The sequence below is a fragment of the Meleagris gallopavo genome, chromosome 6 (assembly GCF_000146605.3).
Source record: "Meleagris gallopavo isolate NT-WF06-2002-E0010 breed Aviagen turkey brand Nicholas breeding stock chromosome 6, Turkey_5.1, whole genome shotgun sequence".
NCBI lineage: Eukaryota > Metazoa > Chordata > Aves > Galliformes > Phasianidae > Meleagris > Meleagris gallopavo.
Genome location: NC_015016.2, coordinates 35,165,294 through 35,181,157, shown reverse-complemented (window position 1 = coordinate 35,181,157; position 15,864 = coordinate 35,165,294).

The window sequence follows — 15,864 nt, the reverse complement described above, 5'->3', positions numbered from 1 at the left end:
TGGCAGACTGTAAAAATATTAAAAGATGGTAAAGTTTTAAAACTCATTTTTAGATATCTGCAGCCAAATCCTGTTGGCCTAAGGGATCAATCAATGAAACAACATTACATAGAAAAGCTGAATTCCTGTTATCCAGGATAATCTATATCTCAAAAATGAGACTGAGCTCTTAAATGACCTGCACATGGATTTGATCTGCTCCTCCCTTTTAACTTGCACTTCAGTAGCCTGGCTTTAAAAAAATTAACTGTTTCAGTAATGTGGGAGTCCTTTCATTCCTACAGTCTTCTGATTAGTTCCAATAAAACTGGATAGTAATAAAGTTAAAATCCATTAGTGGGTACAAGACACACAACAGAACTCATGCTGTTATTTAAAAAAAAAAAGTAGAACCATTATAGTCTCCTGTGCAATGTTGACTATGTTATAAATATTTTGCACTACTTTTTGCTTATTTTTATTTCAAACCTCTGCAAAGTGAGTCTTATTTCCCTGTCTAATACTGTCAAAATTATTCTGGCAGAGTACTGCAGTAGTGACTCAGAACATGGCTGATGAAAACCAAACAAAAAGTAAAGAGATGCTACAAATAAGAACTCTGCTGATTTTGAACACCTAAGGCTTAATCTATGTGTAAGGTAGTGCAGCAGAAGCAGAAAAACAAAAAACAAGAAACAAATTGAGAAACCTCAGACCAGCACCTCTCCTGTGCAGTAGACTTCTGTGAGTCATCAGAGTACTCTGTGGTCTCTGGAGGAGAACTTTTGGTTTGATTTCACCATAAATGATCCATGTTTTGTAATGACACAGCACCCGATGCCTCAGCAGCTCCTTTAGAAGTTGAACATCATGGTAATGATCCTGGGAAAAGTGAGGCAAAATGTCTCTCTTCAGTCCCTAGTTCTATTGGTGCTTCCTAATCATCAGATTACAACTCTTCTCAGAAACACAGAACAACTCTGAGGTTGTTTCTGCCCTAATGCTGTGTTAGCACCAGCTCTGCTTACAACTCAATAAGGAGACGTGTCCTGACGGGCATTTCCAGATTCCTAATCTTCATTAGCAGGTCAGGAAACCTCATCACTTCACTGAATCACAGACTGGTCAAGGTAGGAAGAAACTTCAGCAGGACCAACCACTGCTCAAGCAGGGATGCCCAGAGCAAAGTGCCCAGGTGTATGTCCAGATGGCTTTTGGAGATCTCCAGGGAGGAAATCCACAGCCTCAGCCTGTGCTCTGTCATCTGCACAGCACAGAAGTATTTCCTCATGGTCAGGCTGAAGACGTGTTCCAGTTTGTGCCCATTGCCCCTTGTTCTGGCACTAAGTGAAACTGAAAAGAGCCTTAGCAGCCAGCAGGGCTTTTAGCATCCCCAGCTGAGGAGGAAACTAGCTCTGGCTCTCTCTTTCTCTGGTTAAATGCTCTAGCTACTAAACACCTATACAAAAAGACAGGCACCCCCCATTCCTCCACCAGCAGCTGGGTTTTAAAAGGGAAGACAGATTAACACAGTGCATAGATGAAGTACAAACCTCTGACAAGTGCTTGGATCAGAGGGTTTCCTCACAGGAAAAACAGTAGACTTTCTCCTCCTGAGGAATAATTGGAGGCCTGGCAGGTGTGCCTGGTGCTTAAAATAAAATAAAAAATTCCATGACTGCACTTCTCAGTGAAGTCCTCTTTTCCTGGATGAAAATCAATTAACTCTTCACTGTGCCTTGAGGCTAACAGACAGGAAAGAGATTAACAACCGGAAAAGAGACTTCAGATTTATTGTACAGCAGCATAGGGCTCCTTACACTCCATCTACTCCACAAGCCGTCTAAGCCAGGCTCCTGTCTGTACCATGAAAGTCCAAGGCATTTAATCACATGCTTAACTTCAGGCGTGGGAAGATTTTCAACAACCTGTAAGTCTGGTGTTCACCTCTCCTCCTCCCCTCCCCATGGCTTTGAATGAGAGTTACACACCTTGTTGTTCTCTACCCCTTTGAAAATTTCTTCTCAATATGTTTGCCTAAAGATGAACTGCTGGGCTTACAGAGTAACTGCTACAATAGAGAAAATGCTTGTTAGACATCTGTCATCCAGTGGTTGGCTGGCTTGTTTTTGCCCTCGGGTATTAAGGTTTATTTGCATGCTTAAGAGAAAAATATTTTTTTTCTGGTTTAAGGTGATGCTTGCCATTCTTTTAGGCAATATATATCCTCCCTTCTTGGCTAAAATGTGTCCATGCCTTGTACTCATACACACACACACTTGCCCTTTAATTTTATTGACTACCTTTCATTTTTGAATTAAGACTGATGGTAGACAAAAGTATAAAGTATCCCATCTTCTTTATACTAGACATGACGCTATATCCTATTATAAGTTGTTAAATTCATCTTCTCCACTCAAGAGTGGTGATGCACTGGAACAGGTTGCCCAAGGAGGCTGTGGATGCCCCATCCCTGGAGGCATTCAAGGCCAGGCTGGATGTGGCTCTGGGCAGCCTGGTCTGGTGATTGCGACTCTGCACATAGCAGGGGGATTGAAACTAGATGATCATTGTGGTCCTTTTCAACCTAAGCCATTCTATCATTCTAGATAAAACCTCTCAAAATAAGAAGCTTTTACTTATCATTCTTATCATCCTTAGCTGTTTCTAAGCTCTCCAATTTCTGTTATGTCATCTTTGAAATAGGAAAACAAAAGAAACTTGGTAAGATTTATATCATGCCATAGTTCCTGGCTCAGTCTCTATCATTTTTGTTGTTTTTTTTTCATCTACTTCAGGTGGTACTAACTTGGTATTACAGAGAAACTACAGTAAGATCAGAACCAGATAAGTTTGGGTAGTTCAAATTAATCTTTCCTATACGCATTCTTCATATTTTTATCATTTAGAATTATTATCAGCATGTTGCTTTTTCACCTGATTTGTGTTGGACCTTATCTCTTGTTCCTAAATCTTGCTGTCATTTCTGCAGCATTGCTACTTTGATCTTCACCCTTACAAAGAGTGATGTTTCTTCCTCCTCTATCTCTGTATAATATCATATGTAGGGAAATATGGTCTTCTACCTTCTCTTTGGTTTCGTGCTTGATAAGATCAGTTTCCTCAAATAAATGCTGACAAAGCCTGATCCATTATGTGCCCTCATGGTTCTCTTTTGATATATTGATAAACGGTGAAGATTGGAGCAATAAAACATCATCTTAATGAGCTGTTTGCACAGTCTGTAGATCCTCAGATGGTAATAGGTTGTTTTGGTTCATCTAAAGCACAAATTTTAGTGGACAATCTGATCTCAATTTAGAAACATCAGGTGGCAGGTAACTTCTTCCTCTATTGTTAGCCTGATGTAGTAACAAACTTGTTCACCTCTAAATCTACACATTTCTAAGTTTTAGTCCTACTTTTGGCCTCTGTTACCTGGATCTTGATGTGCATTTTTTTAATTGAGAAGTGTTATAATTACTTAGAAATTCTTTCTTTTGATGGATATTTATAAATAAAAATCAGGTTAGAACTTAATTTTTACCTTCATAAACTCAATACAATGAATTTCCTTTATAAATCAATGCTTCCAGCTTCAAATTGTTGAGAAAAGACACTAAAAAAGAAACATAGCATAATACAACTGACCCGATAGTGTATTTATAGACAATATCACACTCTTATTCTCAGTTATATATCAAAACAGCACAATCTTTTGCTGATAGTTTATACTGAGAAATCACATTTAATTATCTGTCTGCTGTGACCTCTCAGTCCTCTCCAAAACCACGTTTCCCAGTGCTAAGAACATATTTTCTCTCTGTGATTTCTTCCTACATATATGACCTTGTAAATGACTGTTAAACTGCATACTTTTGCACTGTTTCCAATTCATCACATTATCAGGATCACAAAACTACCTGACCTGCCCATGTCATAGTAAATGAATTCCTCCATCCTTATCAAAGATGCTTCACAATAGTACTTTCTGCATTAAGTTAAAAACACAACTTTTTAGCATACACCCAATTTCCCCAGAACTCTGCCAGAAATGCTCTTGTGTGTTCTCCATAATTTATTTAAATTTCTACTTTGAGATAAAACAGTTACATAATATTTAACACGAGATCTGCTTTCAAATGTCAAGACTGCAAGAAATGTGGATGGCCTGTATCAAAGAGGTAAAAAATATATATAATTTTAAAAAGGCTGGAATGGGAGGGGAGAATCAGAAAAGGTACAGTAACAAAAATTGATTGGTTGAGATAAGGTCAGTTTAATAAGAAAGAGGAATAAAAGAGAATTAAAAATAAAGTGATTCACAACTCACTACACTGCTCACTACCAGCCAAGGAAGGCCCAGACAGCCCCCTCCAATCTTACTGTTCACCATTACACTATGTGGTATGGAATACGCCTATTTAAAGTTTAGCTCCTGTTTGTTTTATAACTAAAGCTGTCTGGCTTTGTATTGTCACTGAATTTATATAATCTTGAGTGTTTTAGATGCTTTACTTGTCTTTTTTTTTTTTTTTCCTACTCCTTCCCTGTACTACCTTTAAGTGTTGATTTACTCAACAGATTTTTTTTTTTTTTAATTTTCACTGAATAAATTTCTTGTTTCTCTTGTGCCTGTACTCTGAATACTTCCACTTGCCTGAGTCTTCTCGCTTCTGGAATAAGTTAGGAAGAGCAATATGGCCAGCATGCCTGCTTCTCAAGCACACACTTGGGCATGCATACCCACACTCCATTGCTCTTTCTCTTTTGGGTGGTCCTGTGTGGAACCGTGAGTTGGACTCAGTGATCCTTGTGGGTCCCTTCCATCTTGGGATATTCTATGATTCCATGATTCTTGTCTCTTTGCTGCTCCACTCCTGCTTAATGTATTCCCTGCAATTTTTTCAAATGGCCTAAATGAGGCAACCTCTTCTTCAGCATCTTTATGGTTTATCTTATTTACTGTAGAATTAGTTCAGATTTACCTTTTGAAAATGTCACCCTGCTTTCTGATGAGAACAGGAGCTTAGCCAACCACATCTATATTAGCTGAACCATTTATCTTTTCGTTAAGAAATATTAGACCACAATCTTTGTGATTGTCTCTAACAACTGCAAAGAGGTTTGAGGTGGTTTCCCACTTTGCAACTGCCATTTTATCTTTGTGTTTAATAGGCAAAACACCTCATTGCAAAGGCAAATATACTTTCTTGGTATGCACAAGATAATTTGAACACTGATACCATCTTTTGTGAAACCAGTTTTACAACCAATAGTGTTCAACTGATTGCATATCTCTTTTGTAGTTCCATTCCTCTTTAGTGGCACAGAATCCGGGCTTAACTAATGTGAAAAGGTAATTTATTGGGGCAAGATCACTTACTGGTATCAGTTGAGAGGGTACACTGGGGGTATTGGAACAGGATCAGTGTTGGGGAGGGTGGTTTATCCCTCATGCCTGAGGAATCTCTTCAAGTCTGTGCAAGTAACACAAGTGCCCATGTCATGCCCTTCCGGATTTATCTGAACATCATCTGTCTCTTTCTTTTCACATACAGTGTGTGTAATTTATACAACATACTGCTTAGCATTACAGTATTTTCTCATTGAAGAGGAAGGTTATATTCAAAACTTTGGTGTGAATGGAAAGTGTGTAATGAATTTTAGTAAGTTGAAAGTAACAGGGAAGAAATACAACATTTGGCATTTTTCATGAGCTACAAAGAGACAAAGGGACAAGGTGCAAGCTTCCATGCAAAACAATAGTGAACGTCATCACTCTTTGACCTAGAAAAAGGAAGGGCTACTGACAGACTATTCAAAACTAGAATGTCTCAGAGTCAAAATGTGGTGGCAACTCTAGACTTAGCTCCTGATTGGATCGCATAGTTGCATTTCACCTGTTCACAAAAGGTTTTTTCCTAGTCTTTTATGAGATTTCCTTCTAACTGTGTATCCTAGTCTTAGCTAATAAAATGTATGTGACTTTAAATCATTTCTAAATTATGTCTCCTCCCCTTTGAATTATTAGGCTACACTAGCTAAAAATACAAATTTTCTTAGGCAAACCCTTATAATAAAATTTGACCTTGAATTTTTACTATAGCTTACTATTAACCCAATTCAAAAAGAACATGAGGATAGTATTATTTACAAATGAAAATCTTTCTGTTCTGAGATTGGAGCTGCCCATGATCTCTATAGCTGCTCCCCATGCTGGAGGAGATCTGTGCCTGCAACCAGCTCAGCCAGCCTGGATAGTTCAGAATTTACATTTTATATATTCTGAGCTTCTAACTGCACAGCAAGTAGCTTCAGTTGACTATCTAAGAGTAATGAGAAGATGATATTACACCTTACTGCTTGTTTTTTTCTGACATCAGGTACCTAGAACAAGAGAGGTCAGAAATGACTCTCCTCCCTCCTACAACCTTTGGTTGCATGGGTTACTTACTGTGGCAGATGAAGATCAATTAAAGTGCCATAATCAAGTGGTCAGAGAGAAAAGCTCCCTGAAGAATAATGACAAAAAATGTTTCTTGGATGCACAGAGTATATTATAAAAACAGCAATACAACCAGTGTGACCAGTATATATACTCCATTATGATAGAGAGCCAGGATTAATATCTGAGGCAATCACTGCAGTATCTACTCCTGCAATTACTTGTGTATGCATATATGTAGGAGATGGAGCAGGGATAGTGGTGAAACAATGTGCTATGCCTCTTTGCTTCCCTATCTATGTCATACTTGAAATATGAAGCACTCTCAGAGCTGATGGCTTCCTTGTGCTGCTTATACATTATCCTGCCTGTGCAACAACCAAGTTCTGTGCAACAGTACTTCATTATTTTAATTAAGCTTATTGCAAGAGTAATCATCATTGCCATCAGTATCAATCACCGGTAATATTTTCAGTGATGTCTGAAAGTGATGAAGGTCCTAATTGACAAAAAATAATAATGCTCCTGGCTTGAGCTGACACTTCATTGGACTTTGCTGGGTTGCTCTAAATACTCTAGGGCTTGCTACAAAAAGAACTATTTATCTATGACAAAAACCTGGTCTACATTATATTTGTTTTGACTTCTCATAGGGATATGTTCCTAAAGTCTGCAATATTTATCCTTTTGATTATGCCAGCTACCATGTCTGAAACACATTTTAAAAGGAATTAGAGGTCTCACTCCTGTGCTGCAAACTACTTTCCCATATAGCCTTAATTAATATTAATTCGAGTACTTTATTTATTTTCTTGGAAGAAGACAGAATATGAAGTTGTTTGAATTACTAAAATGCTTTTCCAATTGTTAGGGACAAGTCTGAAGAGATCTTTCCACTCGCATCTAAATAATCCCACAATATCAAGATCTGATTGAAATGTGCTGCTTAAAATTTTATTGCACGCTATGAGTACGCTTGCTGATTTTTGTCATTATTCTACTTTGGTTTAAACACTCCTCTGGTTTTGTTATAAATTTTCTTAGTTGGATAAAGACATTACCAATATTTTAAAAATGGTTTTCTTATTCTCATTTCTTTGAGTGCGTGTTAATACTCAGAGGCTGATCATTTGGAATTCAGGAGACACATACAATTGTTCCAGAAACACAGACCTTAAAATGCCAACATAATATTTCCAAGAAGTACCAAAATATTAATATCATGGACAATAAGCCTAGATTATCTTTTTATTATCACTCATTAAAAAAAAAAAAAAAAAGGAAAAAAAAAAAATACTAGTGCTACTCCAGAATGCCCATCTATCTCAGTAATAGCCAAGATCAGCTTTAAAGCTGATAGCAAGGAGTCCACCCTTCTTTTTTCTCTCTATCCTATTTTCTCTTCTTTGTCTTCCAAAAGGCAGATATCAGTGGAGTCTTTGTTGGATTAAGTGCACCAAACGTTAGGCAAGACTGACATTTTCCAAATCAAATTTTCAGAAAGTTGAAAGTTATATATTTGCACATATTGATGGGTAGCACAGTGTAGGAACTCTCTTTAATGACATAAAGCAGCTTTGAACACAACGCAGCTATTTGCAGGACAAGAGACTCCAGTAAATACCTGACTTGCAGACTGTGGGGTGGGAAGTAATTATTCAATAAGCTCTAAAATAAAACCTGTTGGAAGCAGTCACCCAGTAGGTCATGTTATACCATGGAGCCATCCTCCTGGCAGGGCTTCAGGGCCTCTCCATCCTAATCATATGACCATAATTTCACAAGCTATGTTATATGAAGCCAAAGATTTCACTGATTTTCAGCGTACTTCATGGAAGTAGCCAAGCCAGGGTAGCTTTGAATCCAAAGAACTGCAAAAAAGAAAAAGCTTTTTGAAAGACCAAATGGTATAGAAACAGGTGGTAGACCAATTTAAAGGAATTGTATCTTTCCCCTGGATGAAGCGATTCCATCTTTCTCCATCTCTGCAAAGGGATACATGTTTGCATGAAACGTTTACAGCGCTGAAAACAATTCCCACATTTATTTCTCGCCGCAGCTCATTTCATGTGTGTTTTCCTCATCCATTTTTTCTAATGTCAATACTGTGTACCTGGTTAGTTTAGGAGTCACATTCCTCTCTCTGTCTATCTTCCCCTGTCTGCCTGTCTATCTACCTATCCATCTTTCTGTTTATTTACCTCCCTTCTTCCCTTCCTTTGTCCCTGCCTACCTATAGCTCTCTCCTTACTGAGTCACTCAAAAACCCCAAGTAAAAGTGCAAACAGTACTATTTTTACACGAGACTATCTTCACTGCTCTGAAAGGGAGTTGCTCCCTTTTTTTCTCTCCTGCCTTAGTGCTGCATCCCACCTTCACAAAGATATCTCATTCTCCCAGTTTCTTCTCCTTAAAGGTGCTAGATATGCCATGTATCACCTTCTATATATCATGTTACGGTGAGCCACGCTCCTGGTGCTTTGGGCTCTTTTTAAAATTACATTTTACACATCAGTAAACTTGTAATGTAGGAATCGCTTTCCTAGTGTTATTTATATCCCTGAATAGCAAAAGAATTTGTCAGGGAGTAATACGAATGTTATTTATCTGACGGCTCAGCTTTATTGACTGCTACGTTTCACATCCTTTGGTACTTTTTGGCAGAGGAGTAAATAACAGTGCTATTAACCTCTAGCACTGGTGTAAAAATAGGTAGTTATTAAGGGGTAAATATTACTTTGATCATTAGTGCCCCAGTCTGCTTTCTCTGTAAAAAATGAAATCCCTTAACAGATCTAAAAGAAATCCCAAATTTTATTTAAGATGTAGACAGCTACCTGACCACTTGGTTTGAATAGTTTCTGGTACCTTCATTGTCAAATAAGAGTTATATCATGCCTCAGCCACCTGAGTGGTAGTTCTGAAGTAAGGATATGAGAACAGTGAGAACCGGGCAAGTTAAACCAATGCGCCTAGGGCTGTGCTGACATATGTACTGCCTCAGCAGCAGCCTCAAACAAATGCATCTAACCTCAGAAAATTACCATGTAGACTTAGAAAATGACTTATTATCATTTAAACAGCAAATATTCCATACCATATCAGTGGAAAATGAGTTAAGTTCTAGACCCTCGGCCCTTTCAGCAAGAGTTTAAAGACACACAGAGCTCACATCTTCAGCAGTCTTTCTGCATCGAGCCCACACTGATTTTGGAAATTGGTGGATGTGATATATCTAAATACACTGGGGATCAGGGTCCCAGCACCTGGCGGGATCGAGGCCTTTGCATGTGACCCTCTAAATCTCCTCAGGTGGTAATACTTCATCACAGACAAGGCGGAACGGTGTAAGTGGCATTTCTGTTTTTGTGGCAATTGCAGCAGCAGGAAGCATAGAGTATGTTACCCTAGAGAGCTCCATCTTCTGTTGCTTGATGCAACTTTCCTCTTTAAAGTCTTGTCTGCTTCACCTACAGAAAAATAATAAGGACTGGTAGCATGAAGAGATTTTCAAACATCTAGTAAATGATGGATTTTGCACATGAAGTATAGGCATAAATATTGGGTTATGTTGAAACAATGTAAAGAACTGGCATACCAGGTAACTCCTTGATGACTAGTCCCTATCTCTTCTACTGTTAGGCTTAACTGTTATGTGTAAGAGATCAATGCCAAGTTGAAAGTGTTGTTATTTCAAAGTACAGAACACACTGGAATTCATCTCAGGGAGGATCTTCAGGTAGATACTTTCAATGTCTTGATTTAATTCCTTGTGACACTTCAGTAATGAAGGCTAAAGCCAGCATCTGCCTGTCTCCATGAATCAGCTTGGGAAGGCAATCTGGAAATGGTGATTTTGAAAATAACAACATACAATGCTGAAAACTTTAAGAGAGCTCAAAACAGTTTGCCCCACTAACTGACTCTTCTCAGGGAAGTAGAGAAACTTATGCTACGTGCCTTTCACACAGCCATTCTCATCATGCAGTTGCTGATCAGATAAAAAGCAGATGGAAAACAAAATGAACTTTAAGGAAAAAACAGCTAAAGCAGAGTATTCTTTGTACACAAACTTGCCTAATGAGATTATATCTATTATGAGTTTAATTGCTAAAAATCACATCTTCGTCCATTCCAAAAAATATTAGTCACCACTAATAAAAAGGCTGTGTAGTCTTACTGAGCTTGCCTCCAGACACACTTTTGCAGATTTGCTGTCATCCATTTAATCCATTCCAGTTTACCAACTTATTCTGAAAGGTGATTCCAAGTTTAATTCATATACATTGCTTTAAAAGCACAAAATGTTTTTCTCTACATTAAAGAAAAAAAAAATTAATCTCTCCAAATAAGAATGCAGGAACTAAAATGCATTCTACAGGATTTATAGTGGAAATCACAACAAACATACTGTATCTTCAAACCTAATTTAACTTCCTATTTTTAAACAAGGAGCAATAATTCCAGAGCTATATCTGAAATAAAATCAACATCTGTTTCCTAAATAACTGAATCCCTAACCAAATAGATTACAGCAGTGATCCAGATAACTGGATTGAGTATAAGGTGTCCCATGTATTGTTTTTTTTTTAATGTTTATGGGTTGGCATACATAATATAATCCATATTATAGTCCAGTATATTTTGTTGTAAAAAAAAAAAAAAGATCATATTGAGAGGGGAGATTTTAAAAGCTTAGGAGAACTTTAATTCTTTCAGACTAACAAATATGTGTTCTTCTCTCCCTCTCTCTGTTCCTCTCTCCTTTTTTCTCTCATTTTCAGTGAGATCCAAATCCCAAATGCTACGCATTATGTATTTTTTTCACTTGCTATTTATCAGTTATGGTTTTTCGTTTTTTCTCTCAACCCTCTGAATGCTGACTTTTTCAGAAATAATAGGTCATGCAGAATGAGTCACTATGCATGAGCTCATCTCCTGCACAATGGCAAAGAACTGCAGAAGCTCATATTCAAGAACAGATCACTTTCAGCTAAGGGAATTGCTGTGCCCTGACCTCGGGGGGAAGAAAAAAAAAAAAAAGAAAGAAAAAATAAAAAGTAGTTACACATTTTCAGAGCTGTGGAAGTCACTGTTTTCCCAAAAGCTTTTTTACCCACATGAAACTAGCTGGTGGTTTCCAGAGTCTCACAGATGGATTTTGTGTTCCCGTCAGATTTGAATCTCTCTGTCTGCACTCAGAGAGGCCACAGCACTGTTGCAGCTGACACTACTGCCAGCTCCTGTTGCTAGAAATTATTCATTTTTCTAGTAAGGCAGAGCCAAAGAGAACAATCCTGAAAACAGACAAAAATCCAATAGTGCAGGAGCTCAGAAAAACAAAATATGTGACCATTAGGAGTACTGAAGGAAGAAATGTGGAAATTTGAGCAACTGCTGTAGTTCCATTTCTAAGCATGACAGGTATTCAGAAGAACATCAAACTGTAGTCTCATACATTTTAATGGCTCCCAGTAATACTAATAGTCCCCTAATAGTTTTGACTGCTTATGAAATGCTTTCTAAGGACTTGACAACCCATTTTTGCTCTCCTGAGGCAGCTACAGTCATGGGGACCATTACAAAGGAAAGATTTTGAGAGGGGCTCTGTCAGGGAGTATAGCGTAATGACAAGGAGTAACACTTTTAAACTGAAGATTCTTTACTATGAAGATGGAGAAGCATTGCAACATTGTCCAGAAAAATTGTGGCTATGCCAGATGTTTAAGGCCAGGTCAGATGGGGCTTTGAGCAACCTGATTTAGTGACCTATAGGTGGGGATTTGGGAGTTTATGGTCTTTAAAGTCTTTTCCAGCTCGAATTATTCAACAATTCTCTGATTCTGGGGCAAGATGGCTATGGGTGCAATGAACTCAGTCCTGCATAGAGATAATGGATTTGTGGGTACTGAACACATCTTTGACTCCCTCAACTCTTCGTGGTCAGGGCAAGGAAAACACATACAGGAAAAGTAATTGGGAGGAAAACATAGTAACAGGGAGAAAACAAAATAAGGCTGATGAGAGGAATGAGAACAGATTAGAGGCTTTTGTGTACTCAATTATTTCATCAGTTTTATACATGGAATTGAGATTTGGCAGTGAAAAGTGCCACAGTCTGGGCCGGTAGAGAAAGAGAGATGAAAAGAATTCAAACAGCAAGCAGCTATGCAGAAAATAACCACAGTTTACCTACTAAGCATAAGAAACATTTCATAAAAATTTATCATATCAGTAAATTAGCCAGCAGAAAAGCAAACAAATTTCATAATCACCAATTTCCCAAATGCTCCCTAGTATGTCAGATAAATTAGTCCTTTACATCCTGTCTTGCAATGTGAATAATTTATCTTTTTAACTCAGGAAGCACTGGTTCTAAGAAATTTTATTTATTTCATTTTATTTAAAGAAAAAAGCATCCATCTGCTGCAAACTTCCCAAGTGCTAAGGGCTCTTCAGAATGATCTTCTCTTTTCAGAGCGCTCTTTTTAGGTATAAGTGTGGTATACTGACACAGGAAATCCATCTAATAAGAAATAATGTAGAAAAATATTACTTAAATTTGTGTACAGTGGCTTCCACTCTTTTCCTCTGTGCAATTTTATCATTGCATTTTTTATGATACAGGCATAGCTACACAACCAGGCCAGTTATTCAGGAAATAAAGTACTGATTGTATTGATACAGTTGATTCAATCTTCAGAATTTTCAATAATAGATAGTCTACACGATGTATTACTTGTGATGAATGGAGAAAATAATTTAGGCAGTTCATTGTAATTTTAAGCTTCTGCATTTATCTATATTGAAATAGAAAGGTAACCAGCAACGCAATAAAAATACATCATTTACATCTTCCTACATTTAAATATATTATGCACATTGAAAGTAGACATTTATTAAGAGCAAGTTATTTATTTCATACTCAGGGTTTCTGAAGCCTGCAAAATCAGCAGTATGTAAATTAGTAATTTTTGCTCATCTTACATTGTTTAATAGGTTAAACTGAGCATAAACTCTATGGCAGCATTGTGATTTACATCTAAACTAAGCTTTGTTTCTGTTTTGGTGTACTCTTTATTCCTTAAGGGTGTCTCCAATTCCCACTGAAGTCAAAGAGAGCATTTCCCTTGATGCAAGATTACAGCATGAGATTCAGTACATACATTGTGTGTGTTCTCTATTATGGATGCATGTGCCACAGCCCACAAATCTTGGATATGCTATATTGTCTACTGATTTCAGAAACAAAGGCAAAACCTTCCTGAGTAGAAACTCAGCATGTGGTTTTATCTGAAGTATTTTTGTTATCCTAACTGCATTAAGTAATTTTGCACCTTTTTAAAAACAAAATAATATAATTATTTACTTCATTATTTCTATGTTTTCTAAACTGCTAAGAAATTGATCAGTTCAGAAAATATTTTTTGTCGAGTGAGTCATTCCTAATGCGAACAAGCCACTTTGTTTTTGTAGATTACATTAATTGTTGTATTTATTTTCCCTTTGGAAGCTGTAAATACATGTATAATTACTTGAAACGGGTTTGTTTTTCAGTTAGTAGGGAATTACAGCTGGTTCTGCAAGAGGATTTAGTTGCCACAGCTACATAAGGTGCTTCAACCCAAAGAGGTTCTGAATACATACTGTACAAGGACATTTCCTGTCTGTCCATTGACTCTTACAGGGCTCCAGAGTGGGAAAGCTGCTTTCTCCTGTTGGGGTTGATTTACATTGCATTTGAATTAAACATTATTTAGGATAATAAGCTTCAGTCTTCTCCTTACCAATAAAAGCTGTAATCACCTGTAAACACCCTGGGCTGGAGGGGCTGCCCGGGCAGAGTAGAACAATCTTTCTCCTTCCTTCCTCACCATGCAGATTTGACCATCCTATGCACATCAGAACAGCTTCAACAGAAGTGGATGAACTTCTCTCATAGTCTGGGTCAATAGGGATTTTCAGAGAGGATACATATGCATGGCCCAGGGTTCAGAGGAAGGCTTTGGTCCAAAGTCTTTCCCTTCTCAGAGAAAAGTTGGGTTCCTGAGCAAAAGGGAAGGGCATTATTGCTGACAGCCCTTGCTGGCTGCACTGGACATGCTCAGAAAAAAACATCTGTCTGAATATATGTTAAAGCTTCTCTTCAACTGCAACTGATTTTTTTAATGCAGGTTTTCACCCCAATCTAAAGATTCTTCTGCTTCATATAGTTTCTATCGCTTCTACATTCTGTTTCTCTTAAAACATAAATTTTACTGTCTTTATCTAGTTGTAAGAAATACCATTACTGAAAAGTGCAATGGCTTTCTTCAGAGTTTGCCTCTTTGTATGTAAAACCTTTCCACCAAAATAATGTCTCCTTTTTCTACAAATACAAAGGCAAAAAATTGGTTCTTTAGCTGGATAATCTTTTAAGTTTGGGTATACATGAATTATGTTAGGAGTTGTGTCTTTCCCTGTCTTCTCCACTTCCTTCTTGGTGAGAGTTCAATTACAAAAAAGCTTTTTTTCTTTACATAGGAGAGTTATTCACTGTATTTGATGTGCAATCAGGTCTTTAGTACTGCTATACTTAAGTTTAAGCCATGAGTTTTCTGAAAACATAAAAGCAGAAGTTGCAAATTAGCTTTTTTTGCCCCTGGATAAGCCTCTTGGACTAGTTTCTATCCTCTTTTCTTTGTTCTCTTCTTTCTTATCTCTCTGACAGTTAACAATAGGACAAGTAAGGGAAACATCACTCAATGGGAATTTGTTGTTGGGTTTATTTACTGTTTACAAAACTGAGATATGTGGTTAGGAAGAAAAAACTAGCTCAACATTTAGCCTTTCCCACTGCTTTGATATTTTTTAAGCCAGCTTCCTAGAAGCAAATCTAGGTTGTTCTTACCTTCCTACCTACCTTATGTGAAATGGTACCACAGAAAAAGAACACAATACTTTGGTGTCTTGTTTCAGTGACAGAATATGAAGGTACAGTGAGGGCTGTCGCATGGGACATAACAGAGAAGACAGCGAATTAAAAAGATGGACACTTGTCTGAGAAATCATCTTTACTTTTAGCAGTTCAAAGAATACTAATGCAAGGTTGCTGGTTTGGAGAAGAGTCAGAAGCCTCAGTATACTTTAAAGGTGGAACCTTAAATTTCTCTGCAGAAGGTATTAAGTGGTATAAGCCCAACAGCTATAAGCCTACACCACAAGGTATTCAAAAGCAGTGTCACCACAACTTAGTGGTAATATACCTTTCTCTCAGAAGGATTTAATTAGCTAGGGCACTACCCTCCCTGCAGCTACATGGCTGGCAGTCAGCTCAGAAGCTGTTCAGAATGAGCTGACAATGACTTGTAACACAACAGAGAAATGCGTAGGTGCTTCCTGTAGATATTCCAAGATCTGACGGCCAACGGACTTGCAAGAGATAAACACACAGGCTT